Source organism: Chlorocebus sabaeus, chromosome 5, assembly GCF_047675955.1.
Source record: "Chlorocebus sabaeus isolate Y175 chromosome 5, mChlSab1.0.hap1, whole genome shotgun sequence".
NCBI lineage: Eukaryota > Metazoa > Chordata > Mammalia > Primates > Cercopithecidae > Chlorocebus > Chlorocebus sabaeus.
This window is the reverse complement of record NC_132908.1, coordinates 39,049,498-39,075,394: the sequence shown is the minus strand read 5'-3', so window position 1 is coordinate 39,075,394 and position 25,897 is coordinate 39,049,498.

The following is a 25,897-nucleotide window of genomic DNA, read 5'->3' as shown; positions in this document are numbered from 1 at the left end:
CTTTGCCAATTCCACAAGAACAGCCTTAGCGAAAGGCTTCTTGAAGGGAAAGATGTAACTCTGTGAGATGAATTAACAGAACACAGAGCAGTTTCTCCGAAAGCTTCTTTCCACTTTTGAACGGAAGATATTTCCTTTTTCACCATAGCCCTCTATGGGCTTCCAAATATCCCTTTGCCAATTCCAGAAGAACAGCCTTAGCGAAAGGCTTCTTGAAGGGAAAGATGTAACTCTGTGAGATGAATTAAGAGAACACAGAGCAGTTTCTCAGAAAGCTTCTTTCCAGTTTTGAACGGAAGATATTTCCTTTTTCACCATAGCCCTCTATGGGCTTCCAAATATCCCTTTGCCAATTCCACAAGAACAGCCTTAACGAAAGGCTTCTTGAAGCGAAAGATGTAAGTCTGTGAGATGAATTAACAGAACACAGCGCAGTTTCTCAGGAAGCTTCTTTCCAGGTTTGAACGGGAGATATTTCCTTTTTCACCATAGCCCTCTATGGGCTTCCAAATATCACTTTGCCAGTTCCTCAAGAACAGCCTTAGCGAAAGGCTTGTTGAAGGGAAAGATGTAACTCTGTGAGATGAATTAACAGAACACAGAGCAGTTTCTCAGAAAGCTTCTTTCCACTTTTGAACGGAATATATTTCCTTTTTCACCGTAGCCCTCTATGGGCTTCCAAATATCCCTTTGCCAATTCCACAAGAACAGCGTTAGCGAAAGGCTTCTTGAAGGGAAAGATGTAACTCGGTGAGATGAATTAACAGAACACAGAGCAGTTTCTCAGAAAGCTTCTTTCCAGTTTTGAACGGAAGATATTTCCTTTTTCACCATAGCCCTCTATGGGGTTCCAAATATCCCTTTGCCAATTCCACAAGAACAGCCTTAGCGAAAGGCTTCTTGAACGGAAAGATGTATCTCTGTTAGATGAATTAAGAGAACACAGAGCAGTTTCTCAGAAAGCTTCTTTCCAGTTTTGAACGGAAGATATTTCCTTTTTCACCATAGCCCTCTAAGGGCTTCCAAATATACCTTTGCCAATTCCACAAGAACAGCCTTAGCGAAAGGCTTCTTGAAGGGAAAGATGTAACTGTGTGAGATGAATGAACAGAACACAGAGCTGTTTCTCAGAAAGCTTCTTTCCAGTTTTGAACGGAAGATATTTCCTTTTTCATCATAACCCTCTATGGGCTTCCAAATATCCCTTTGCCAATTCCTCAAGAACAGCCTTAGCGAAAGACTTGTTGAAGGGAAAGATGTAACTCTGCGAGATGAATTAACAGAACACAGAGTAGTTTCTCAGAAAGCTTCTTTCCACTTTTGAACGGAAGATATTTCCTTTTTCACCATAGCCCTCTATAGGCTTCCAAATATCCCTTTGCCAATTCCACAAGAACAGCCTTACCGAAAGGCTTCTTGAAGGGAAAGATGTAACTCTGTGAGATGAATGAACAGAACTCAGAGCAGTTTCTCAGAAAGCTTCTTTCCAGTTTTGAACGGAAGATATTTCCTTTTTCACCATAGCCCTCTATGGGCTTCCAAATATCCCTTTGCCAATTCCACAAGAACAGCCTTAGCGAAAGGCTTCTTGAAGTGAAAGATGTAACTCGGTGAGATGAATCAACAGAACACAGAGCAGTTTCTCAGAAAGCTTCTTTCCAGTTTTGAACGGAAGATATTTCCTTTTTCACCATAGCCCTCTATGGGCTTCCAAATATCCCTTTGCCAATTCCACAAGAACTGCCTTAGCGAAAGGCTTCTTGAAGGGAAAGATGTAACTCGGTGAGATGAATTAACAGAACACAGAGCAGTTTCTCAGAAAGCTTCTTTCCAGTTTTGAAGGGAAGATATTTCCTTTTTCACCGAAGCCCTCTATGGGCTTCCAAATATCCCTTTGCCAATTCCACAAAAACAGCCTTAGCGAAAGGCTTCTTGAAGGGAAAGATGTAACTCTGTGAGATGAATTAAGAGAACACAGAGCAGTTTCTCAGAAAGCTTCTTTCCACTTTTGAACGGAAGATATTTCCTTTTTCACCATAGCCCTCTATGGGCTTCCAAATATCCCTTTGCCAATTCCACAAGAACAGCCTTAGCGAAAGGCTTCTTGAAGGGTAAGATGTAACTCTGTGAGATAAATTAAGAGAACACAGAGCAGTTTCTCAGAAAGCTTCTTTCCAGTTTTGAACGGAAGATATTTCCTTTTTCACCATAGCCCACTATGGGCTTCCAAATATCCCTTTTCCAATTCCACAAGGACCGCCTTAGCGAAAGGATTCTTGAAGGGAAAGATGTAACTCTGTGAGATGAATTAACAGAACACAGAGCAGTTTCTCAGAAAGCTTCTTTCCACTTTTGAACGGAAGATATTTCTTTTTTCACCATAGCCCTCTATCGGATTCCAAATATTCCTTTGCCAATTCCACAAGAATAGCCTTAGCGAAAGGCTTTTTGAAGGGAAAGAAGTAACTCTATGAGATGAATTAACAGAACAGAGAGCAGTTTCTCAGAAAGCTTCTTTCCAGTGTTGAACGGAAGATATTTCCTTTTTCACCATAGGCCTCTAAGGGCTTCCAAGTATCCCTTTGCCAATTCCACAAGAACAGCCTTAGCGAAAGGCTTGTTGAAGGGAAAGATGTAACACTGTGAGATGAATTAACAGAACACAGAGCAGTTTCTCAGAAAGCTTCCTTCCACTTTTGAACGGAAGATATTTCCTTTTTCACCATAGCCCTCTACGGGCTTCCAAATATCCCTTTGCCAATTCCAGAAGAACAGCCTTAGCGAAAGGCTTCTTGAAGGGAAAGATGTAACTCTGTGAGATGAATTAAGAGAACACAGAGCAGTTTCTCAGAAAGCTTCTTTCCAGTTTTGAACGGAAGATATTTCCTTTTTCACCATAGCCCTCTATGGGCTTCCAAATATCCCTTTGCCAATTCCACAAGAATAGCCTTAGCGAAAGGCTTTTTGAAGGGAAAGATGTAACTCTGTGAACTGAATTAGAAGAACACAGAGCAGTTTCTCAGAAAGCTTCTTTCCAGTTTTGAACGGAAGACGTTTCCTTTTTCACCATAGCCCTCTATGGGCTTCCAAATATCCCTTAGCCATTTCCACAAGAACAGCCTTAGCGAAAGGCTTGTTGAAGGGAAAGATGTAACTCGGTGAGATGAATTAACGGAACACAGAGCAGTTTCTCAGAAAGCTTCTTTCCAGTTTTGAACGGAAGATATTTCTTTTTTCACCATAGCCCTCCATCGGATTCCAAATATCCCTTTGCCAATTCCACAAGAATAGCCTTAGCGAAAGGCTTTTTGAAGGGAAAGATGTAACTCTGTGAGGTGAATTAACAGAACACAGAGCAGTTTCTCAGAAAGCTTCTTTCCAGTTTTGAACGGAAGATATTTCCTTTTTCACAAGAGCCCTCTAAGGGCTTCCAAATATCCCTTTGCCAATTCCACAAGAACAGCCTTAGTGAAAGGCTTCTTGAAGGGAAAGATGTAACTCTGTGAGATGAATTAAGAGAACACAGAGCAGTTTCTCAGAATGTTTCTTTCCAGTTTTGAACGGAGGATATTTCCTTTTTCACCGTAGCCCTCTATGGGCTTCCAAATATCCCTTTGCCAATTCCACAAGAACAGCCTTAGCGAAAGGCTTCTTGAAGGGAAAGATGTAACTCTGTGAGATGAATTAACAGAACACAGAGCAGTTTCTCAGAAAGCTTCTTTCCAGCTTGGAACGGAAGGTATTTCCTTTTTCACCATAGCCGTCTATGGGCTTCCAAATATCCCTTTGCCAATTCCACAAGAACAGCCTTAGCGAAAGGCTTCTTGAAGGGAAAGATGTAACTCTGTGAGATGAATGAACAGAACTCAGAGCAGTTTCTCAGAAAGCTTCTTTCCAGTTTTGAACGGAAGATATTTCCTTTTTCACCATAGCCCTCTATGGGCTTCCAAATATCCCTTTGCCAATTCCACAAGAACAGCCTTAGCGAAAGGCTTCTTGAAGTGAAAGATGTAACTCGGTGAGATGAATCAACAGAACACAGAGCAGTTTCTCAGAAAGCTTCTTTCCAGTTTTGAACGGAAGATATTTCCTTTTTCACCATAGCCCTCTAAGGGCTTCCAAATATCCCTTTGCCAATTCCACAAGAACTGCCTTTGCGAAAGGCTTCCTGAAGGGAAAGATGTAACTCGGTGAGATGAATTAACAGAACACAGAGCAGTTTCTCAGAAAGCTTCTTTCCAGTTTTGAACGGAAGATATTTCCTTTTTCACCGAAGCCCTCTATGGCCTTCCAAATATCCCTTTGCCAATTCCACAAAAACAGCCTTAGCGAAAGGCTTCTTGAAGGGAAAGATGTAACTCTGTGAGATGAATTAAGAGAACACAGAGCAGTTTCTCAGAAAGCTTCTTTCCACTTTTGAACGGAAGATATTTCCTTTTTCACCATAGCCCTCTATGGTGTTCCAAATATCCCTTTGCCAATTCCACAAGAACAGCCTTAGCGAAAGGCTTCTTGAAGGGTAAGATGTAACTCTGTGAGATGAATTAAGAGAACACAGAGCAGTTTCTCAGAAAGCTTCTTTCCACTTTTGAACGGAAGATATTTCCTTTTTCACCATAGCCCTCTATGGGCTTCCAAATATCCCTTTGCCAATTCCACAAGAACTGCCTTAGCGAAAGGCTTCTTGAAGGGAAAGATGTAACTCGGTGAGATGAATTAACAGAACACAGAGCAGTTTCTCAGAAAGCTTCTTTCCAGTTTTGAACGGAAGATATTTCCTTTTTCACCATAGCCCTCTATGGGCTTCCAAATATCCCTTTGCCAATTCCACAAAAACAGCCTTAGCGAAAGGCTTCTTGAAGGGAAAGATGTAACTCTGTGAGATGAATTAAGAGAACACAGAGCAGTTTCTCAGAAAGCTTCTTTCCACTTTTGAACGGAAGATATTTCCTTTTTCACCATAGCCCTCTATGGGCTTCCAAATATCCCTTTGCCAATTCCACAAGAACAGCATTAGGGAATGGCTTCTTGAAGGGTAAGATGTAACTCTGTGAGATGAATTAAGAGAACACAGAGCAGTTTCTCAGAAAGTTTCTTTCCAGTTTTGAACGGAAGATATTTCCTTTTTCACCATAGCCCTCTATGGGCTTCCAAATATCCCTTTGCCAATTCCACAAGGACCGCCTTAGCGAAAGGATTCTTGAAGGGAAAGATGTAACTCTGTGAGATGAATTAACAGAACACAGAGCAGTTTCTCAGAAAGCTTCTTTCCACTTTTGAGCGGAAGATATTTCTTTTTTCACCATAGCCCTCTATCGGATTCCAAATATTCCTTTGCCAATTCCACAAGAATAGCCTTAGCGAAAGGCTTTTTGAAGGGAAAGATGTAACTCTATGAGATGAATTAACAGAACACAGAGCAGTTTCTCAGAAAGCTTCTTTCCAGTTTTGAACGGAAGATATTTCCTTTTTCACCATAGCCCTCTATGGGCTTCGAAATATCCCTTTGCCAATTCCACAAGAACAGCCTTAGCGAAAGGCTTCTTGAAGGGAAAGATGTAACTCTGTGAGATGAATTAAGAGAACACAGAGCAGTTTCTCAGAAAGTTTCTTTCCAGTTTTGAACGGAGGATATTTCCTTTTTCACCGTAGCCCTCTATGGGCTTCCAAATATCCCTTTGCCAATTCCACAAGAACTGCCTTAGCGAAAGGCTTCTTGAAGGGAAAGATGTAACTCTGTGAGATGAATTAACAGAACACAGAGCAGTTTCTCAGAAAGCTTCTTTCCACTTTTGAACGGAAGATATTTCCTTTTTCACCATAGCCCTCTATGGGCTTCCAAATATCCCTTTGCCAATTCCTCAAGAACAGCCTTAGCGAAAGGCTTGTTGAAGGGAAAGATGTAACTCTGTGAGATGAATGAACAGAACACAGAGCAGTTTCTCAGAAAGCTTCTTTCCACTTTTGAACGGAAGATATTTCCTTTTTCATCATAGCCCTCTATGGGCTTCCAAATATCACTTTGCCAGTTCCTCAATAACAGCCTTAGCGAAAGGCTTGTTGAAGGGAAAGATGTAACTCTGTGAGATGAATTAACAGAACACAGAGCAGTTTCTCAGAAAGCTTCTTTCCACTTTTGAACGGAAGGTATTTCCTTTTTCACCATAGCCCTCTATGGGCTTCAAAATATCCCTTTGCCAATTCCACAAGAACAGCCTTAGCGAAAGGCTTCTTGAAGGGAAAGATGTAACTCGGTGAGATGAATTAACAGAACACAGAGCAGTTTCTCAGAAAGCTTCTTTCCAGTTTTGAACGGAAGATATTTCCTTTTTCACCATAGCCCTCTATGGGCTTCCAAATATCCCTTTGCCAATTCCACAAGAACATCCTTAGCGAAAGGCTTCTTGAAGGGAAAGATGTAACTCTGTGAGATGAATGAACAGAACACAGAGCAGTTTCTCAGAAAGCTTCTTTCCAGTTTTGAACGGAAGATATTTCCTTTTTCACCATAGGCCTCTAAGGGCTTCCAAATATCCCTTTGCCAATTCCACAAGAACAGCCTTAGCGAAAGGCTTGTTGAAGGGAAAGATGTAACTCTGTGAGATGAATTAACAGAACACAGAGCAGTTTCTCGGAAAGCTTCTTTCCACTTTTGAACTTAAGATATTTCCTTTTTCACCATAGCCCTCTATGGGCTTCCAAATATCCCTTTGCCAATTCCAGAAGAACAGCCTTAGCGAAAGTCTTCTTGAAGGGAAAGATGTAACTCTGTGAGATGAATTAAGAGAACACAGAGCAGTTTCTCAGAAAGCTTCTTTCCAGTTTTGAACGGAAGATATTTCCTTTTTCACCATAGCCCTCTATGGGCTTCCAAATATCCCTTTGCAAATTCCACAAGAACAGCCTTAACGAAAGGCTTCTTGAAGCGAAAGATGTAACTCTGTGAGATGAATTAACAGAACACAGCGCAGTTTCTCAGGAAGCTTCTTTCCAGTTTTGAACGGGAGATATTTCCTTTTTCACCATAGCCCTCTATGGGCTTCCAAATATCCCTTTGCCAATTCCACAAGAACCGCCTTAGCGAAAGGCTTCTTGAAGGGAAAGATGTAACTCTGTGAGATGAATTAACAGAACACAGAGCAGTTTCTCAGAAAGCTTCTTTCCAGTTTTGAACGGAAGATATTTCCTTTTTCACCATAGCCCTCTAAGGGCTTCCAAATATCCCTTTGCCAATTCCACAAGAACAGTCTTAGCGAAAGGCTTCTTGAAGGGTAAGATGTAACTCTCTGAGATGAATTAAGAGAACACAGAGCAGTTTCTCAGAAAGCTTCTTTCCAGTTTTGAACGGAAGATATTTCCTTTTTCACCATAGCCCTCTATGGGCTTCCAAATATCCCTTTGCCAATTCCACAAGGACCGCCTTAGCGAAAGGATTCTTGAAGGGAAAGATGTAACTCTGTGAGATGAATTAAGAGAACACAGAGCAGTTTCTCAGAAAGCTTCTTTCCAGTTTTGAACGGAAGATATTTCTTTTTCACCATAGCCCTCTATCGGATTCCAAATATTCCTTTGCCAATTCCACAAGAATAGCCTTAGCGAAAGGCTTTTTGAAGGGAAAGATGTAACTCTATGAGATGAATTAACAGAACACAGAGCAGTTTCTCAGAAAGCTTCTTTCCAGTTTTGAACGGAAGATATTTCCTTTTTCACCATAGCCCTCTATGGGCTTCCAAATATCCCTTTGCCAATTCCACAAGAACAGCCTTAGCTAAAGGCTTCTTGAAGGGAAAGATGTAACTCTGTGAGATGAATTAAGAGAACACAGAGCGGTTTCTCAGAAAGTTTCTTTCCAGTTTTGAACGGAGGATATTTCCTTTTTCACCGTAGCCCTCTATGGGCTTCCAAATATCCCTTTGCCAATTCCACAAGAACTGCCTTAGCGAAAGGCTTCTTGAAGGGAAAGATGTAACTCTGTGAGATGAATTAACAGAACACAGAGCAGTTTCTCAGAAAGCTTCTTTCCACTTTTGAACGGAAGATATTTCCTTTTTCACCGTAGCCCTCTATGGGCTTCCAAATATCTCTTTGCCAATTCCTCAAAAACAGCCTTAGCGAAAGGCTTGTTGAAGGGAAAGATGTAACACTGTGAGATGAATGAACAGAACACAGAGCAGTTTCTCAGAAAGCTTCTTTCCACTTTTGAACGAATGATATTTCCTTTTTCATCATAGCCCTCTATGGGCTTCCAAATATCACTTTGCCAGTTCCTCAAGAACAGCCTTAGCGAAAGGCTTGTTGAAGGGAAAGATGTAACTCTGTGAGGTGAATTAACAGAACACAGAGCAGTTTCTCAGAAAGCTTCTTTCCACTTTTGAACGGAAGGTATTTCCTTTTTCACCATAGCCGTCTATGGGCTTCAAAATATCCCTTTGCCAATTCCACAAGAACAGCCTTAGCGAAAGGCTTCTTGAAGGGAAAGATGTAACTCGGTGAGATGAATTAACAGAACACAGAGCAGTTTCTCAGAAAGCTTCTTTCCAGTTTTGAACGGAAGATATTTCCTTTTTCCCCATAGCCCTCTATGGGCTTCCAAATATCCCTTTGCCAATTCCACAAGAACAGCCTTAGCGAAAGGCTTCTTGAAGGGAAAGATGTAACTCTGTGAGATGAATGAACAGAACACAGAGCAGTTTCTCAGAAAGCTTCTTTCCAGTTTTGAACGGAAGATATTTCCTTTTTCACCATAGGCCTCTAAGGGCTTCCAAATATCCCTTTGCCAATTCCACAAGAACAGCCTTAGCGAAAGGCTTGTTGAAGGGAAAGATGTAACTCTGTGAGATGAATTAACAGAACACAGAGCAGTTTCTCCGAAAGCTTCTTTCCACTTTTGAACGGAAGATATTTCCTTTTTCACCATAGCCCTCTATGGGCTTCCAAATATCCCTCTGCCAATTCCAGAAGAACAGCCTTAGCGAAAGTCTTCTTGAAGGGAAAGATGTAACTCTGTGAGATGAATTAAGAGAACACAGAGTAGTTTGTCAGAAAGCTTCTTTCCAGTTTTGAACGGAAGATATTTCCTTTTTCACCATAGCCCTCTATGGGCTTCCAAATATCCCTTTGCAAATTCCACAAGAACAGCCTTAACGAAAGGCTTCTTGAAGCGAAAGATGTAACTCTGTGAGATGAATTAACAGAACACAGCGCAGTTTCTCAGGAAGCTTCTTTCCAGTTTTGAACGGGAGATATTTCCTTTTTCACCATAGCCCTCTATGGGCTTCCAAATATCCCTTTGCCAATTCCACAAGAACCGCCTTAGCGAAAGGGTTTTTGAAGGGAAAGATGTAACTCTGTGAGATGAATTAACAGAACACAGAGTAGTTTCTCAGAAAGCTTCTTTCCAGTTTGGAACGGAAGATATTTCCTTTTTCACCATAGCCCTCTATGGGCTTCCAAATATCCCTTTGCCAATTCCACAAGAATACCCTTAGCGAAAGGCTTTTTGAAGGGAAAGATGTAACTCTGTGAGGTGAATTAAGAGAACACAGAGCAGTTTCTCAGAAAGTTTCTTTCCAGTTTTGAATGGAGGATATTTCCTTTTTCACCGTAGCCCTCTATGGGCTTCCAAATATCCCTTTGCCAATTCCACAAGAACAGCCTTAGCGAAAGGCTTCTTGAAGGGAAAGATGTAACTCTGTGAGATGAATTAACAGAACACAGAGCAGTTTCTCAGAAAGCTTCTTTCCACTTTTGAACGGAAGATATTTCCTTTTTCACCGTAGCCCTCTATGGGCTTCCAAATATCCCTTTGCCAATTCCACAAGAACAGCGTTAGCGAAAGGCTTCTTGAAGGGAAAGATGTAACTCGGTGAGATGAATTAACAGAACACAGAGCAGTTTCTCAGAAAGCTTCTTTCCAGTTTTCAACGGAAGATATTTCCTTTTACACCATAGGCCTCTATGGGGTTCCAAATATCCCTTTGCCAATTCCACAAGAACAGCCTTAGCGAAAGGCTTCTTGAAGGGAAAGATGTATCTTTGTGAGATGAATTAAGAGAACACAGAGCAGTTTCTCAGAAAGCTTCTTTCCAGTTTTGAACGGAAGATATTTCCTTTTTCACCATAGCCCTCTAAGGGCTTCCAAATATACCTTTGCCAATTCCACAAGAACAGCCTTAGCGAAAGGATTCTTGAAGGGAAAGATGTAACTCTGTGAGATAAATTAACAGAACACAGAGCAGTTTCTCAGAAAGCTTCTTTCCAGTTTTGAACGGAAGATATTTCCTTTTTCATCATAGCCCACTATGGGCTTCCAAATATCCCTTTGCCAATTCCTCAAGAACAGCCTTAGCGAAAGGCTTGTTGAAGGGAAAGATGTAACTCTGTGAGATGAATGAACAGAACACAGAGCAGTTTCTCAGAAAGCTTCTTTCCAGTTATGAAAGGAAGATATTTCATTTTTCATCATAGCCCTCTATGGGCTTCCAAATATCACTTTGCCAATTCCTCAAGAACAGCCTTAGCGAAAGGCTTGTTGAAGGGAAAGATGTAACTCTGTGAGATGAATTAACAGAACACAGAGCAGTTTCTCAGAAAGCTTCTTTCCACTTTTGAACGGAAGGTATTTCCTTTTTCACCATAGCCCTCTATGGGCTTCCAAATATCCCTTTGCCAATTCCACAAGAACAGCCTTAGCGAAAGGCTTCTTGAAGGGAAAGATGTAACTCTGTGAGATGAATGAACAGAACTCAGAGCAGTTTCTCAGAAAACTTCTTTCCAGTTTTGAATGGAAGATATTTCCTTTTTCACCATAGCCCTCTATGGGCTTGCAAATATCACTTTGCCAATTCCACAAGAACAGCCTTAGCGAAAGGCTTCTTGAAGTGAAAGATGTAACTCTGTGAGATGAATTAACAGAACACAGAGCAGTTTCTCAGAAAGCTTCTTTCCAGTTTTGAACGGAAGATATTTCCTTTTTCACCATAGCCCTCTATGGGCTTCCAAATATCCCTTTGCCAATTCCACAAGAACAGCCTTAGCGAAAGGCTTCTTGAAGGGAAAGATGTAACTCGGTGAGATGAATTAACAGAACACAGAGCAGTTTCTCAGAAAGCTTCTTTCCAGTTTTGAACGGAAGATATTTCCTTTTTCACCATAGGCCTCTAAGGGCTTCCAAATATCCCTTTGCCAATTCCACAAGAACAGCCTTAGCGAAAGGCTTGTTGACGGGAAAGATGTAACTCTGTGAGATGAATTAACAGAACACAGAGCAGTTTCTCCGAAAGCTTCTTTCCACTTTTAAACGGAAGATATTTCCTTTTTCACCATAGCCCTCTATGGGCTTCCAAATATCCCTTTGCCAATTCCAGAAGAACAGCCTTAGCGAAAGGCTTCTTGAAGGGAAAGATGTAACTCTGTGAGATGAATTAAGAGAACACAGAGCAGTTTCTCAGAAAGCTTCTTTCCAGTTTTGAACGGAAGATATTTCCTTTTTCACCATAGCCCTCTATGGGCTTCCAAATATCCCTTTGCCAATTCCACAAGAACAGCCTTAGCGAAAGGCTTTTTGAAGGGAAAGATGTAACTCTGTGAACTGAATTAGAAGAACACAGAGCAGTTTCTCAGAAAGCTTCTTTCCAGTTTTAAACGGAAGACGTTTCCTTTTTCACCATAGCCCTATATGGGCTTCCAAATATCCCTTTGCCATTTCCACAAGAACAGCCTTAGCGAAAGGCTTGTTGAAGGGAAAGATGTAACTCGGAGAGATGAATTAACAGAACACAGAGCAGTTTCTCAGAAAGCTTCTTTCCAGTTTTGAACGGAAGATATTTCCTTTTTCACCATAGCCCTCTATGGGCTTCCAAATATCCCTTTGCCATTTCCACAAGAACAGCCTTAGCGAAAGCCTTCTTGAAGGGAAAGATGTAACTCTGTGAGATAAATGAACAGAACACAGAGCAGTTTCTCAGAAAGCTTCTTTCCAGTTTTGAACGGAAGATATTTCCTTTTTCACCATAGCCCTCTACGGGCTTCCAAATATCCCTTTGCCAATTCCACAAGAACAGCCTTAGCGAAAGGCTTCTTGAAGGGAAACATGTAACTCTGTGAGATGAATTAACAGAACACAGAGCAGTTTCTCAGAAAGCTTCTTTCCAGTTTTGAACGGAAGATATTTCCTTTTTCACCATAGCCCTCTACGGGCTTCAAAATATCCCTTTGCCAATTCCACATGGAACGCCTTAGCGAAAGGATTCTTGAAGGGAAAGATGTAACTCTGTGAGATGAATTAACAGAACACAGAGCAGTTTCTCAGAAAGCTTCTTTCCAGTTTTGAACGGAAGATATTTCTTTTTTCACCATAGCCCTCTATCGGATTCCAAATATCCCTTTGCCAATTCCACAAGAATAGCCTTAGCGAAAGGCTTTTTGAAGGGAAAGATGTAACTCTGTGAGGTGAATTAACAGAACACAGAGCAGTTTCTCAGAAAGCTTCTTTCCAGTTTTGAACGGAAGATATTTCCTTTTTCACCATAGCCCTCTATGGGCTTCCAAATATCCCTTTGCCAATTCCACAAGAACAGCCTTAGCGAAAGGCTTCTTGAAGGGAAAGATGTAACTCTGTGAGATGAATTAAGAGAACACAGAGCAGTTTCTCAGAAAGTTTCTTTCCAGTTTTGAACGGAGGATATTTCCTTTTTCAACATAGCCCTCTATGGGCTTCCAAATATCCCTTTGCCAATTCCACAAGAACAGCCTTAGCGAAAGGCTTCTTGAAGGGAAAGATGTATCTCTGTGAGATGAATTAAGAGAACACAGAGCAGTTTCTCAGAAAGCTTCTTTCCAGTTTTGAACGGAAGATATTTCCTTTTTCACCATAGCCCTCTAAGGGCTTCCAAATATACCTTTGCCAATTCCACAAGAACAGCCTTAGCGAAAGGCTTCTTGAAGGGAAAGATGTAACTCTGTGAGGTAAATTAACAGAACACAGAGCAGTTTCTCAGAAAGCTTCTTTCCAGTTTTGAACGGAATATATTTCCTTTTTCATCATAGCCCTCTATTGGCTTCCAAATATCCCTTTGCCAATTCCTCAAGAACAGCCTTAGCGAAAGGCTTCCGGGAGGGAAAGATGTAACTCTGTGAGATGAATTAACAGAACACAGAGCAGTTTCTCAGAAAGCTTCTTTCCGCTTTTGAACGGAAGATATTTCCTTTTTCACCATAGCCCTCTGTGGGCCTCCAAATATCCCTTTGCCAATTCCACAATAACAGCCTTAGCGAAAGGCTTCTTGAAGGGAAAGATGTAACACTGTGAGATGAATTAAGAGAACACAGAGCAGTTTCTCAGAAAGCTTCTTTCCAGTTTTGAACGGAAGATATTTCCTTTTTCACCCTAGCCCTCTATGGGCTTCCAAATATCCCTTTGCCAATTTCACAAGAGCAGCCATAGCGAAAGGCTTCTTGAAGGGAAAGATGTAACTCTGTGAGATGAATTAACAGAACACAGAGCAGTTTCTCAGAAAGCTTCTTTCCAGTTTGGAACGGAAGGTATTTCCTTTTTCACCATAGCCCTCTATGGGCTTCCAAATATCCCTTTGCCAATTCCACAAGAACAGCCTTAGCGAAAGGCTTCTTGAAGCGAAAGATGTAACTCCGTGAGGTGAATTAACAGAACACAGAGCAGTTTCTCAGAAAGCTTCTTTCCAGTTTGGAACGGAAGGTATTTCCTTTTTCACCATAGCCCTCTATGGGCTTCCAAATATCCCTTTGCCAATTCCACAAGAACAGCCTTAGCGAAAGGCTTCTTGAAGGGAAAGATGTAACTCTGTGAGATGAATGAACGGAACTCAGAGCAGTTTCTCAGAAAGCTTCTTTCCAGTTTTGAACGGAAGATATTTCCTTTTTCACCATAGCCCTCTATGGGCTTCCAAATATCCCTTTGCCAATTCCACAAGAACAGCCTTAGCGAAAGGCTTCTTGAAGTGAAAGATGTAACTCTGTGAGATAAATTAACAGAACACAGAGCAGTTTCTCAGAAAGCTTCTTTCCAGTTTTGAACGGAAGATATTTCCTTTTTCACCATAGCCCTCTATGTGCTTCCAAATATCCCTTTGCCAATTCCACAAGAACTGCCTTAGCGAAAGGCTTGTTGAAGGGAAAGATGTAACTCTGTGAGATGAATTAACAGAACACAGAGGAGTTTCTCCGAAAGCTTCTTTCCACTTTTGAACGGAAGATATTTCCTTTTTCACCATACCCCTCTATGGGCTTCCAAATATCCCTTTGCCAATTCCAGAAGAACAGCCTTAGCGAAAGGCTTCTTGAAGGGAAAGATGTAACTCTGTGAGATGAATTAAGAGAACACAGAGCAGTTTCTCAGAAAGCTTCTTTCCAGTTTTGAACGGAAGATATTTCCTTTTTCACCATAGCCCTCTATGGGCTTCCAAATATTCCTTTGCCAATTCCACAAGAACAGCCTTAGAGAAAGGTTCTTGAAGGGAAAGATGTAACTCTGTGAGATGAATGAACAGAACACAGAGCAGTATCTCAGAAAGCTTCTTTCCAGTTTTGAACGGAAGATATTTCCTTTTTCACCATAGGCCTCTAAGGGCTTCCAAGTATCCCTTTGCCAATTCCACAAGAACAGCCTTAGCGAAAGGCTTGTTGAAGGGAAAGATGTAACTCTGTGAGATGAATTAACAGAACACAGAGCAGTTTCTCCGAAAGCTTCTTTCCACTTTTGAACGGAAGATATTTCCTTTTTCACCATAGCCCTCTATGGGCTTCAAAATATCCCTTTGCCAATTCCAGAAGAACAGCCTTAGCGAAAGGCTTCTTGAAGGGAAAGATGTAACTCTGTGAGATGAATTAAGAGAACACAGAGCAGTTTCTCAGAAAGCTTCTTTCCAGTTTTGAACGGAAGATATTTCCTTTTTCACCATAGCCCTCTATGGGCTTCCAAATATCCCTTTGCCAATTCCACAAGAACAGCCTTAACGAAAGGCTTCTTGAAGCGAAAGATGTAAGTCTGTGAGATGAATTAACAGAACACAGCGCAGTTTCTCAGGAAGCTTCTTTCCAGGTTTGAACGGGAGATATTTCCTTTTTCACCATAGCCCTCTATGGGCTTCCAAATATCACTTTGCCAGTTCCTCAAGAACAGCCTTAGCGAAAGGCTTGTTGAAGGGAAAGATGTAACTCTGTGAGATGAATTAACAGAACACAGAGCAGTTTCTCAGAAAGCTTCTTTCCACTTTTGAACGGAAGATATTTCCTTTTTCACCGTAGCCCTCTATGGGCTTCCAAATATCCCTTTGCCAATTCCACAAGAACAGCGTTAGCGAAAGGCTTATTGAAGGGAAAGATGTAACTCGGTGAGATGAATTAACAGAACACAGAGCAGTTTCTCAGAAAGCTTCTTTCCAGTTTTGAACGGAAGATATTTCCTTTTTCACCATAGGCCTCTATGGGGTTCCAAATATCCCTTTGCCAATTCCACAAGAACAGCCTTAGCGAAAGGCTTCTTGAAGGGAAAGATGTATCTCTGTGAGATGAATTAAGAGAACACAGAGCAGTTTCTCAGAAAGCTTCTTTCCAGTTTTGAACGGAAGATATTTCCTTTTTCACCATAGCCCTCTAAGGGCTTCCAAATATACCTTTGCCAATTCCACAAGAACAGCCTTAGCGAAAGGCTTCTTGAAGGGTAAGATGTAACTCTCTGAGATGAATTAAGAGAACACAGAGCAGTTTCTCAGAAAGCTTCTTTCCAGTTTTGAACGGAAGATATTTCCTTTTTCACCATAGCCCTCTATGGGCTTCCAAATATCCCTTTGCCAATTCCACAAGGACCGCCTTAGCGAAAGGATTCTTGAAGGGAAAGATGTAACTCTGTGAGATGAATTAACAGAACACAGAGCAGTTTCTCAGAAAGCTTCTTTCCAGTTTTGAACGGAAGATATTTCTTTTTCACCATAGCCCTCTATCGGATTCCAAATATTCCTTTGCCAATTCCACAAGAATAGCCTTAGCGAAAGGCTTTTTGAAGGGAAAGATGTAACTCTATGAGATGAATTAACAGAACACAGAGCAGTTTCTCAGAAAGCTTCTTTCCAGTTTTGAACGGAAGATATTTCCTTTTTCACCATAGCCCTCTATGGGCTTCCAAATATCCCTTTGCCAATTCCACAAGAACAGCCTTAGCTAAAGGCTTCTTGAAGGGAAAGATGTAACTCTGTGAGATGAATTAAGAGAACACAGAGCGGTTTCTCAGAAAGTTTCTTTCCAGTTTTGAACGGAGGATATTTCCTTTTTCACCGTAGCCCTCTATGGGCTTCCAAATATCCCTTTGCCAATTCCACAAGAACTGCCTTAGCGAAAGGCTTCTTGAAGGGAAAGATGTAACTCTGTGAGATGAATTAACAGAACACAGAGCAGTTTCTCAGAAAGCTTCTTTCCACTTTTGAACGGAAGATATTTCCTTTTTCACCGTAGCCCTCTATGGGCTTCCAAATATCTCTTTGCCAATTCCTCAAAAACAGCCTTAGCGAAAGGCTTGTTGAAGGGAAAGATGTAACACTGTGAGATGAATGAACAGAACACAGAGCAGTTTCTCAGAAAGCTTCTTTCCACTTTTGAACGAATGATATTTCCTTTTTCATCATAGCCCTCTATGGGCTTCCAAATATCACTTTGCCAGTTCCTCAAGAACAGCCTTAGCGAAAGGCTTGTTGAAGGGAAAGATGTAACTCTGTGAGGTGAATTAACAGAACACAGAGCAGTTTCTCAGAAAGCTTCTTTCCACTTTTGAACGGAAGGTATTTCCTTTTTCACCATAGCCGTCTATGGGCTTCAAAATATCCCTTTGCCAATTCCACAAGAACAGCCTTAGCGAAAGGCTTCTTGAAGGGAAAGATGTAACTCGGTGAGATGAATTAACAGAACACAGAGCAGTTTCTCAGAAAGCTTCTTTCCAGTTTTGAACGGAAGATATTTCCTTTTTCCCCATAGCCCTCTATGGGCTTCCAAATATCCCTTTGCCAATTCCACAAGAACAGCCTTAGCGAAAGGCTTGTTGAAGGGAAAGATGTAACTCTGTGAGATGAATGAACAGAACACAGAGCAGTTTCTCAGAAAGCTTCTTTCCAGTTTTGAACGGAAGATATTTCCTTTTTCACCATAGGCCTCTAAGGGCTTCCAAATATCCCTTTGCCAATTCCACAAGAACAGCCTTAGCGAAAGGCTTGTTGAAGGGAAAGATGTAACTCTGTGAGATGAATTAACAGAACACAGAGCAGTTTCTCCGAAAGCTTCTTTCCACTTTTGAACGGAAGATATTTCCTTTTTCACCATAGCCCTCTATGGGCTTCCAAATATCCCTCTGCCAATTCCAGAAGAACAGCCTTAGCGAAAGTCTTCTTGAAGGGAAAGATGTAACTCTGTGAGATGAATTAAGAGAACACAGAGCAGTTTGTCAGAAAGCTTCTTTCCAGTTTTGAACGGAAGATATTTCCTTTTTCACCATAGCCCTCTATGGGCTTCCAAATATCCCTTTGCAAATTCCACAAGAACAGCCTTAACGAAAGGCTTCTTGAAGCGAAAGATGTAACTCTGTGAGATGAATTAACAGAACACAGCGCAGTTTCTCAGGAAGCTTCTTTCCAGTTTTGAACGGGAGATATTTCCTTTTTCACCATAGCCCTCTATGGGCTTCCAAATATCCCTTTGCCAATTCCACAAGAACCGCCTTAGCGAAAGGGTTTTTGAAGGGAAAGATGTAACTCTGTGAGATGAATTAACAGAACACAGAGTAGTTTCTCAGAAAGCTTCTTTCCAGTTTGGAACGGAAGATATTTCCTTTTTCACCATAGCCCTCTATGGGCTTCCAAATATCCCTTTGCCAATTCCACAAGAATACCCTTAGCGAAAGGCTTTTTGAAGGGAAAGATGTAACTCTGTGAGGTGAATTAAGAGAACACAGAGCAGTTTCTCAGAAAGTTTCTTTCCAGTTTTGAATGGAGGATATTTCCTTTTTCACCGTAGCCCTCTATGGGCTTCCAAATATCCCTTTGCCAATTCCACAAGAACAGCCTTAGCGAAAGGCTTCTTGAAGGGAAAGATGTAACTCTGTGAGATGAATTAACAGAACACAGAGCAGTTTCTCAGAAAGCTTCTTTCCACTTTTGAACGGAAGATATTTCCTTTTTCACCGTAGCCCTCTATGGGCTTCCAAATATCCCTTTGCCAATTCCACAAGAACAGCGTTAGCGAAAGGCTTCTTGAAGGGAAAGATGTAACTCGGTGAGATGAATTAACAGAACACAGAGCAGTTTCTCAGAAAGCTTCTTTCCAGTTTTCAACGGAAGATATTTCCTTTTACACCATAGGCCTCTATGGGGTTCCAAATATCCCTTTGCCAATTCCACAAGAACAGCCTTAGCGAAAGGCTTCTTGAAGGGAAAGATGTATCTTTGTGAGATGAATTAAGAGAACACAGAGCAGTTTCTCAGAAAGCTTCTTTCCAGTTTTGAACGGAAGATATTTCCTTTTTCACCATAGCCCTCTAAGGGCTTCCAAATATACCTTTGCCAATTCCACAAGAACAGCCTTAGCGAAAGGATTCTTGAAGGGAAAGATGTAACTCTGTGAGATAAATTAACAGAACACAGAGCAGTTTCTCAGAAAGCTTCTTTCCAGTTTTGAACGGAAGATATTTCCTTTTTCATCATAGCCCACTATGGGCTTCCAAATATCCCTTTGCCAATTCCTCAAGAACAGCCTTAGCGAAAGGCTTCTTGAAGGGAAAGATGTAACTCTGTGAGATGAATGAACAGAACTCAGAGCAGTTTCTCAGAAAACTTCTTTCCAGTTTTGAATGGAAGATATTTCCTTTTTCACCATAGCCCTCTATGGGCTTGCAAATATCACTTTGCCAATTCCACAAGAACAGCCTTAGCGAAAGGCTTCTTGAAGTGAAAGATGTAACTCTGTGAGATGAATTAACAGAACACAGAGCAGTTTCTCAGAAAGCTTCTTTCCAGTTTTGAACGGAAGATATTTCCTTTTTCACCATAGCCCTCTATGGGCTTCCAAATATCCCTTTGCCAATTCCACAAGAACAGCCTTAGCGAAAGGCTTCTTGAAGGGAAAGATGTAACTCGGTGAGATGAATTAACAGAACACGGAGCAGTTTCTCAGAAAGCTTCTTTCCAGTTTTGAACGGAAGATATTTCCTTTTTCACCATAGGCCTCTAAGGGCTTCCAAATATCCCTTTGCCAATTCCACAAGAACAGCCTTAGCGAAAGGCTTGTTGACGGGAAAGATGTAACTCTGTGAGATGAATTAACAGAACACAGAGCAGTTTCTCCGAAAGCTTCTTTCCACTTTTAAACGGAAGATATTTCCTTTTTCACCATAGCCCTCTATGGGCTTCCAAATATCCCTTTGCCAATTCCAGAAGAACAGCCTTAGCGAAAGGCTTCTTGAAGGGAAAGATGTAACTCGGTGAGATGAATTAACAGAACACAGAGCAGTTTCTCAGAAAGCTTCTTTCCAGTTTTGAACGGAAGATATTTCCTTTTTCACCATAGCCCTCTATGGGCTTCCAAATATCCCTTTGCCAATTCCACAAGAACAGCCTTAGCGAAAGGCTTTTTGAAGGGAAAGATGTAACTCTGTGAACTGAATTAGAAGAACACAGAGCAGTTTCTCAGAAAGCTTCTTTCCAGTTTTAAACGGAAGACGTTTCCTTTTTCACCATAGCCCTCTATGGGCTTCCAAATATCCCTTTGCCATTTCCACAAGAACAGCCTTAGCGAAAGGCTTGTTGAAGGGAAAGATGTAACTCGGAGAGATGAATTAACAGAACACAGAGCAGTTTCTCAGAAAGCTTCTTTCCAGTTTTGAACGGAAGATATTTCCTTTTTCACCATAGCCCTCTATGGGCTTCCAAATATCCCTTTGCCATTTCCACAAGAACAGCCTTAGCGAAAGCCTTCTTGAAGGGAAAGATGTAACTCTGTGAGATAAATGAACAGAACACAGAGCAGTTTCTCAGAAAGCTTCTTTCCAGTTTTGAACGGAAGATATTTCCTTTTTCACCATAGCCCTCTACGGGCTTCCAAATATCCCTTTGCCAATTCCACAAGAACAGCCTTAGCGAAAGGCTTCTTGAAGGGAAACATGTAACTCTGTGAGATGAATTAACAGAACACAGAGCAGTTTCTCAGAAAGCTTCTTTCCAGTTTTGAACGGAAGATATTTCCTTTTTCACCATAGCCCTCTACGGGCTTCCAAATATCCCTTTGCCAATTCCACATGGAACGCCTTAGCGAAAGGATTCTTGAAGGGAAAGATGTAACTCTGTGAGATGAATTAACAGAACACAGAGCAGTTTCTCAGAAAGCTTCTTTCCAGTTTTGAACGGAAGATATTTCTTTTTTCACCATAGCCCTCTATCGGATTCCAAATATCCCTTTGCCAATTCCACAAGAATAGCCTTAGCGAAAGGCTTTTTGAAGGGAAAGATGTAACTCTGTGAGGTGAATTAACAGAACACAGAGCAGTTTCTCAGAAAGCTTCTTTCCAGTTTTGAACGGAAGATATTTCCTTTTTCACCATAGCCCTCTATGGGCTTCCAAATATCCCTTTGCCAATTCCACAAGAACAGCCTTAGCGAAAGGCTTCTTGAAGGGAAAGATGTAACTCTGTGAGATGAATTAAGAGAACACAGAGCAGTTTCTCAGAAAGTTTCTTTCCAGTTTTGAACGGAGGATATTTCCTTTTTCACCGTAGCCCTCTATGGGCTTCCAAATATCCCTTTGCCAATTCCACAAGAACAGCCTTAGCGAAAGGCTTCTTGAAGGGAAAGATGTATCTCTGTGAGATGAATTAAGAGAACACAGAGCAGTTTCTCAGAAAGCTTCTTTCCAGTTTTGAACGGAAGATATTTCCTTTTTCACCATAGCCCTCTAAGGGCTTCCAAATATACCTTTGCCAATTCCACAAGAACAGCCTTAGCGAAAGGCTTCTTGAAGGGAAAGATGTAACTCTGTGAGGTAAATTAACAGAACACAGAGCAGTTTCTCAGAAAGCTTCTTTCCAGTTTTGAACGGAATATATTTCCTTTTTCATCATAGCACTCTATTGGCTTCCAAATATCCCTTTGCCAATTCCTCAAGAACAGCCTTAGCGAAAGGCTTCCGGGAGGGAAAGATGTAACTCTGTGAGATGAATTAACAGAACACAGAGCAGTTTCTCAGAAAGCTTCTTTCCGCTTTTGAACGGAAGATATTTCCTTTTTCACCATAGCCCTCTGTGGGCTTCCAAATATCCCTTTGCCAATTCCACAATAACAGCCTTAGCGAAAGGCTTCTTGAAGGGAAAGATGTAACTCTGTGAGATGAATTAAGAGAACACAGAGCAGTTTCTCAGAAAGCTTCTTTCCAGTTTTGAACGGAAGATATTTCCTTTTTCACCCTAGCCCTCTATGGGCTTCCAAATATCCCTTTGCCAATTTCACAAGAGCAGCCATAGCGAAAGGCTTCTTGAAGGGAAAGATGTAACTCTGTGAGATGAATTAACAGAACACAGAGCAGTTTCTCAGAAAGCTTCTTTCCAGTTTGGAACGGAAGGTATTTCCTTTTTCACCATAGCCCTCTATGGGCTTCCAAATATCCCTTTGCCAATTCCACAAGAACAGCCTTAGCGAAAGGCTTCTTGAAGGGAAAGATGTAACTCCGTGAGGTGAATTAACAGAACACAGAGCAGTTTCTCAGAAAGCTTCTTTCCAGTTTGGAACGGAAGGTATTTCCTTTTTCACCATAGCCCTCTATGGGCTTCCAAATATCCCTTTGCCAATTCCACAAGAACAGCCTTAGCGAAAGGCTTCTTGAAGGGAAAGATGTAACTCTGTGAGATGAATGAACGGAACTCAGAGCAGTTTCTCAGAAAGCTTCTTTCCAGTTTTGAACGGAAGATATTTCCTTTTTCACCATAGCCCTCTAAGGGCTTCCAAATATCCCTTTGCCAATTCCACAAGAACAGCCTTAGCGAAAGGCTTCTTGAAGTGAAAGATGTAACTCTGTGAGATAAATTAACAGAACACAGAGCAGTTTCTCAGAAAGCTTCTTTCCAGTTTTGAACGGAAGATATTTCCTTTTTCACCATAGCCCTCTATGTGCTTCCAAATATCCCTTTGCCAATTCCACAAGAACTGCCTTAGCGAAAGGCTTGTTGAAGGGAAAGATGTAACTCTGTGAGATGAATTAACAGAACACAGAGGAGTTTCTCCGAAAGCTTCTTTCCACTTTTGAACGGAAGATATTTCCTTTTTCACCATACCCCTCTATGGGCTTCCAAATATCCCTTTGCCAATTCCAGAAGAACAGCCTTAGCGAAAGGCTTCTTGAAGGGAAAGATGTAACTCTGTGAGATGAATTAAGAGAACACAGAGCAGTTTCTCAGAAAGCTTCTTTCCAGTTTTGAACGGAAGATATTTCCTTTTTCACCATAGCCCTCTATGGGCTTCCAAATATTCCTTTGCCAATTCCACAAGAACAGCCTTAGCGAAAGGTTCTTGAAGGGAAAGATGTAACTCTGTGAGATGAATGAACAGAACACAGAGCAGTATCTCAGAAAGCTTCTTTCCAGTTTTGAACGGAAGATATTTCCTTTTTCACCATAGGCCTCTAAGGGCTTCCAAGTATCCCTTTGCCAATTCCACAAGAACAGCCTTAGCGAAAGGCTTGTTGAAGGGAAAGATGTAACTCTGTGAGATGAATTAACAGAACACAGAGCAGTTTCTCCGAAAGCTTCTTTCCACTTTTGAACGGAAGATATTTCCTTTTTCACCATAGCCCTCTATGGGCTTCCAAATATCCCTTTGCCAATTCCAGAAGAACAGCCTTAGCGAAAGGCTTCTTGAAGGGAAAGATGTAACTCTGTGAGATGAATTAAGAGAACACAGAGCAGTTTCTCAGAAAGCTTCTTTCCAGTTTTGAACGGAAGATATTTCCTTTTTCACCATAGCCCTCTATGGGCTTCCAAATATCCCTTTGCCAATTCCACAAGAACAGCCTTAACGAAAGGCTTCTTGAAGCGAAAGATGTAAGTCTGTGAGATGAATTAACAGAACACAGCGCAGTTTCTCAGGAAGCTTCTTTCCAGGTTTGAACGGGAGATATTTCCTTTTTCACCATAGCCCTCTATGGGCTTCCAAATATCACTTTGCCAGTTCCTCAAGAACAGCCTTAGCGAAAGGCTTGTTGAAGGGAAAGATGTAACTCTGTGAGATGAATTAAGAGAACACAGAGCAGTTTCTCAGAAAGCTTCTTTCCACTTTTGAACGGAAGATATTTCCTTTTTCACCATAGGCCTCTATGGGGTTCCAAATATCCCTTTGCCAATTCCACAAGAACAGCCTTAGCGAAAGGCTTCTTGAAGGGAAAGATGTATCTCTGTGAGATGAATTAAGAGAACACAGAGCAGTTTCTCAGAAAGCTTCTTTCCAGTTTTGAACGGAAGATATTTCCTTTTTCACCATAGCCCTCTAAGGGCTTCCAAATATACCTTTGCCAATTCCACAAGAACAGCCTTAGCGAAAGGCTTCTTGAAGGGAAAGATGTAACTGTGTGAGATGAATGAACAGAACACAGAGCTGTTTCTCAGAAAGCTTCTTTCCAGTTTTGAACGGAAGATATTTCCTTTTTCATCATAACCCTCTATGGGCTTCCAAATATCCCTTTGCCAATTCCTCAAGAACAGCCTTAGCGAAAGGCTTGTTGAAGGGAAAGATGTAACTCTGTGAGATGAATTAACAGAACACAGAGCAGTTTCTCAGAAAGCTTCTTTCCACTTTTGAACGGAAGATATTTCCTTTTTCACCATAGCCCTCTATAGGCTTCCAAATATCCCTTTGCCAATTCCACAAGAACAGCCTTAGCGAAAGGCTTCTTGAAGGGAAAGATATAACTCTGTGAGATGAATTAAGAGAACACAGAGCAGTTTCTCAGAAAGCTTCTTTCCAGTTTTGAACGGAAGATATTTCCTTTTTCACCCTAGCCCTCTATGGGCTTCCAAATATCCCTTTGCCAATTCCACAAGAACAGCCTTAGCGAAAGGCTTCTTGAAGGGAAAGATGTAACTCTGTGAGATGAATTAACAGAACACAGAGCAGTTTCTCAGAAAGCTTCTTTCCAGCTTGGAACGGAAGGTATTTCCTTTTTCACCATAGCCCTCTATGGGCTTCCAAATATCCCTTTTCCAATTCCACAAGAACAGCCTTAGCGAAAGGCTTCTTGAAGGGAAAGATGTAACTCTGTGAGATGAATGAACAGAACTCAGAGCAGTTTCTCAGAAAGCTTCTTTCCAGTTTTGAACGGAAGATATTTCCTTTTTCACCATAGCCCTCTATGGGCTTCCAAATATCCCTTTGCCAATTCCACAAGAACAGCCTTAGCGAAAGGCTTCTTGAAGTGAAAGATGTAACTCGGTGAGATGAATCAACAGAACACAGAGCAGTTTCTCAGAAAGCTTCTTTCCAGTTTTGAACGGAAGATATTTCCTTTTTCACCATAGCCCTCTATGGGCTTCCAAATATCCCTTTGCCAATTCCACAAGAACTGCCTTAGCGAAAGGCTTCTTGAAGGGAAAGATGTAACTCGGTGAGATGAATTAACAGAACACAGAGCAGTTTCTCAGAAAGCTTCTTTCCAGTTTTGAACGGAAGATATTTCCTTTTTCACCGAAGCCCTCTATGGGCTTCCAAATATCCCTTTGCCAATTCCACAAAAACAGCCTTAGCGAAAGGCTTCTTGAAGGGAAAGATGTAACTCTGTGAGATGAATTAAGAGAACACAGAGCAGTTTCTCAGAAAGCTTCTTTCCACTTTTGAACGGAAGATATTTCCTTTTTCACCATAGCCCTCTAGGGGCTTCCAAATATCCCTTTGCCAATTCCACAAGAACAGCCTTAGCGAAAGGCTTCTTGAAGGGTAAGATGTAACTCTGTGAGATAAATTAAGAGAACACAGAGCAGTTTCTCAGAAAGCTTCTTTCCAGTTTTGAACGGAAGATATTTCCTTTTTCACCATAGCCCACTATGGGCATCCAAATATCCCTTTTCCAATTCCACAAGGACCGCCTTAGCGAAAGGATTCTTGAAGGGAAAGATGTAACTCTGTGAGATGAATTAACAGAACACAGAGCAGTTTCTCAGAAAGCTTCTTTCCACTTTTGAACGGAAGATATTTCTTTTTTCACCATAGCCCTCTATCGGATTCCAAATATTCCTTTGCCAATTCCACAAGAATAGCCTTAGCGAAAGGCTTTTTGAAGGGAAAGAAGTAACTCTATGAGATGAATTAACAGAACACAGAGCAGTTTCTCAGAAAGCTTCTTTCCAGTTTTCAACGGAAGATATTTCCTTTTTCACTTAGGCCTCTAAGGGCTTCCAAGTATCCCTTTGCCAATTCCACAAGAACAGCCTTAGCGAAAGGCTTGTTGAAGGGAAAGATGTAACTCTGTGAGATGAATGAACAGAACACAGAGCAGTTTCTCCGAAAGCTTCTTTCCACTTTTGAACGGAAGATATTTCCTTTTTCACCATAGCCCTCTATGGGCTTCCAAATATCCCTTTGCCAATTCCAGAAGAACAGCCTTAGCGAAAGGCTTCTTGAAGGGAAAGATGTAACTCTGTGAGATGAATTAAGAGAACACAGAGCAGTTTCTCAGAAAGCTTCTTTCCAGTTTTGAACGGAAGATATTTCCTTTTTCACCATAGCCCTCTATGGGCTTCCAAATATCCCTTTGCCAATTCCACAAGAATAGCCTTAGCGAAAGGCTTTTTGAAGGGAAAGATGTAACTCTGTGAACTGAATTAGAAGAACACAGAGCAGTTTCTCAGAAA